The sequence below is a fragment of the Arachis ipaensis genome, chromosome B5 (genome assembly GCF_059453495.1).
Source record: "Arachis ipaensis isolate K30076 ecotype BB chromosome B5, ASM5945349v1, whole genome shotgun sequence".
NCBI classification, from domain to species: Eukaryota; Viridiplantae; Streptophyta; class Magnoliopsida; order Fabales; family Fabaceae; genus Arachis; species Arachis ipaensis.
The window spans coordinates 135,610,155-135,614,212 of record NC_142440.1 but is presented as its reverse complement, the minus strand read 5'-3'; positions in this window follow the sequence as shown (position 1 = coordinate 135,614,212).

The following is a 4,058-nucleotide window of genomic DNA, read 5'->3' as shown; positions in this document are numbered from 1 at the left end:
TTACAATGGTTCGGGGGAAATACTTAGATTTTAGTCCGGAAAATGTGAGGTTGGCGTTCAACTTGCCATACATGGAAGAGAACGCACGCCCCTACACAAGGAGAGTCAACTTTGATCAAAGGTTGGACCAAGTCCTTATGGACATATGTGTAGAAGGAGCTCAATGGAAGATTGACTCCAAAGGCAAGCCGGTTCAACTAAGAAGATTGGACCTCAAGCCTATAGCTAGAGGATGGTTGGAGTTTATTCAATGCTCAATCATTCCCACTAGCAACCGGTCTGAAGTTACTATAGACCGGGCCATCATGATCCATAGCATCATGATTGGAGAAGAGGTGGAAGTTCATGAGATTATACCTCAAGAACTCTACAAGGTGGCTGACAAGTCCTCCACCATGGCAAGGTTAGCCTTTCCTCACCTCATTTGCCACCTATGCAATTCAGCTGGGATTGACATAGAGGGAGATAGCCTCATCAAAGAGGACAAGCCCATCACTAAGAAAAAGATGGAGCAAGCAAGAGAGCCCAGTCATGGAGCTCAAGAGGCGCAAGGATCTCATTTCCATGAGATCCCGGAGACGCCTCAAATGCACTTTCCTCCACAAAACTATTGGGAGCAAATCAACACCTCCCTAGGAGAATTGAGTTCCAATATGGGACAACTAAGGGTGGAACATCAAGAGCACTCCATCATGCTTCATGAAATAAGAGAAGATCAAAAAGCAATGAGGGAGGAGCAACAAAGACAAGGAAGAGACATAGAAGAGCTCAAGGACATCATTGGTTCCTCAAGAAGGAAACGCCACCATCACTAAGGTGGATTCATTCCTTGTTCTTGCTTTCTCTGTTTTTCGTTTTCTATGTTATGTGCTTATCTATGTTTGTGTCTTCATTACATGATCATTAGTAGTTAGTAACATTGTCTTAAAGTTATAAATGTCCTATGAATCCATCACCTCTCTTAAATGAAAAATGTTTTAATTCAAAAGAACAAGAAGTACATGAGTTTCAAATTTATCCTTGAACTTAGTTTAATTATATTGATGTGGTGACAATGCTTCTTGTTTTCTTAATGTATGCTTGAACAGTGCATATGTCTTTTGAAGTTGTTGTTTAAGAATGTTAAATATGTTGGCTCTTGAAAGAATGATGACTAGGAGACATGTTATTTGATAATCTGAAAAATCATAAAAATGATTCTTGAAGCAAGAAAAAGCAGCAAAGAACAAAGCTTGCAGAAAAAAAAAAAATAGGCGAAAAAAAATAGAAAGAAAAAGAAAAAGCAAGCAGAAAAAGCCAATAACCCTTAAAACCAAAAGGCAAGGGCAAATAAAAAGGATCCCAAGGCTTTGAGCATCAGTGGATAGGAGGGCCTAAAGGAATAAAATCCTGGTCTAAGCGGCTAAACCAAGCTGTCCCTAACCATGTGCTTGTGGCGTGTAGGTGTCAAGTGAAAACTTGAGACTGAGCGGTTAAAGTCAAGGTCCAAAGCAAAAAAAAAAAAAGAGTGTGCTTAAGAACCCTGGACACCTCTAATTGGGGACTCTAGCAAAGCTGAGTCACAATCTGAAAAGGTTCACCCAATTATGTGTCTGTGGCATTTATGTATCCGGTGGTAATACTGGAAAACAAAGTGCTTAGGGCCACGGCCAAGACTCATAAAGAAGCTGTGTTCAAGAATCATCATACTGAACTAGGAGAGTCAATAACACTATTCGAAATCTGAAGTTCCTATAGATGCCAATCATTCTGATCCTCAATGGATAAAGTGAGATGCCAAAACTATTCAAGAGGCAAAAAGCTATAAGTCCCGCTCATATGATTGAAGCTCTGTTTCATTGATAGTTTGAAATTTAGAGTATATTCTCTTCTTTTTATCCTATTTGATTTTCAAGTTGCTTGGGGACAAGCAACAATTTAAGTTTGGTGTTGTGATGAGCGGATAATTTATACGCTTTTTGGCATTGTTTTTAGTATGTTTTTAGTAGGATCTAGTTACTTTTAGGGATGTTTTCATTAGTTTTTATGTTAAATTCACATTTCTGGACTTTACTATGAGTTTGTGTGTTTTTCTGTGATTTCAGGTATTTTCTGGCTGAAATTGAGGGACTTGAGCAGAAATCAGATTCAGAGGTTGAAGAAGGACTGCTGATGCTGTTGGATTCTGACCTCCCTGCACTCAAAGTGGATTTTCTGGAGCTACAGAACTCTAAATGGCGCGCTTCCAATTGCGTTGGAAAGTAGACATCCAGGGCTTTCCAGCAATATATAATAGTCCATACTTTGGCCAAGAATTGATGACGTAAACTGGCGTTCAACGCCAGCCTTCTGCCCAAATCTGGCGTCCAGCGCCAGAAAAGGATCCAAAACCAGAGTTGAACGCCCAAACTGGCACAGAAACTGGCGTTCAACTCTACAAATGGCCTCTGCACGTGCAACACTCAGGCTCACCCCAAACACACACCAAGTGGGCCCCGGAAGTGGATTTATCCATCAATTACTTACTCATGTAAACCCTAGTAGCTAGTTTATTATAAATAGGACCTTTTACTATTGTATTAGGCATCTTTTGATCATCTTAGGATCTTAGGATCATCTTTGAACGCATTGTTCTTAGATCAAGGGGGCTGGCCATCTCGGCCATGCCTGGACCTTCACTTATGTATTTTCATACGGTAGAGTTTCTACACTCCATAGATTAAGGTGTGGAGCTCTGCTGTTCCTCAAAGATTAATGCAAAGTACTACTGTTTTCTATTCAATTCTTCTTATTTCGCTTCTAAGATATCCATTCGCACCCAAGAACGTGATGAAGGTGATGATTATGTGTGACGCTCATCATCCTTCCCCCTTATGAACGCGTGCCTGACAAACACTTCTGTTCTACATGAATTAAGCTAGAATGAATATCTCTTAGATCTCCTAACCAGAATCTTCGTGGCGTAAGCTAGAATGATGGCGGCATTCAAGAGAATCCGGAAGGTCTAAACCTTGTCTGTGGTATTCTGAGTAGGATTCAATGATTGAATGACTGTGACGAGCTTCAAACTCGCGATTGTTGGGCGTTAGTGACAGACGCAAAAGGAGGGTGAATCCTATTCCAGCATGATCGGGAACCGACAGATGAATAGCCGTGCCGTGACAGGGTGCGTGAGCATATTATTCACTGAGAGGAGGGGATGTAGCCACTGACAACGGTGATGCCCTTGCATAAAGCCAGCCATGGAAAGGAGTAAGACTGATTGGATGAAGATAGCAGGAAAGCAGAGGTTCAGAGGAACGAAAAGCATCTCCATTCGCTTATCTGAAATTCCTACCAATGATTTACATAAGTATCTCTATCCCTATTCTATTATTTATTATTTGAAATCTCCATTATCACTTTATATCTACCTGACTGAGATTTACAAGGTGACCATAGCTTGCTTCATACCAACAATCTCCGTGGGATTCGACCCTTACTCACGTAAGGTATTACTTGGACGACCCAGTGCACTTGCTAGTTAGTTGTATCGAAGTTGTGACAATTATGTATTGAGATCAAAGCACCATGCTTTGGAGCCATTACCAGGGATTGTTCGAGCCTGGACATCACAATTTCGTGCACCAACTACTATCCTTGCACAGATACAAAAAGATCAAAAGGCATTCTACTCCATCCAAGCCATCCAAGCCCCACCCCAAGTTCCACAACTTGAAGGCCCTCCTAGAATTTGTGGTTTATACTCTAGCACCACACATTACACCGATCAATGCCACCAAATTCAAGAGGAGTATGCCCTTGCCGTAGCCAATGTGAATTACAACAACCGTCCACCCTATCCCTCTCAAGGCCAAAACAACTACTCTCATAGTAGTAATCAAAATCAAGGGTGGAGGGATAATGCACAAGGGAGCAATCAAAACCAAAGATAGAACAACTCTTCTTCTCACTACAATAACAACCAATCTTCATTCCAATATCACCATAACAACAACAACCACCAAGCCAACCAAAATCATCACAACCAAAACCAAAACAACTACACCAAATACCAAGCACCACATCATAGGCAACAA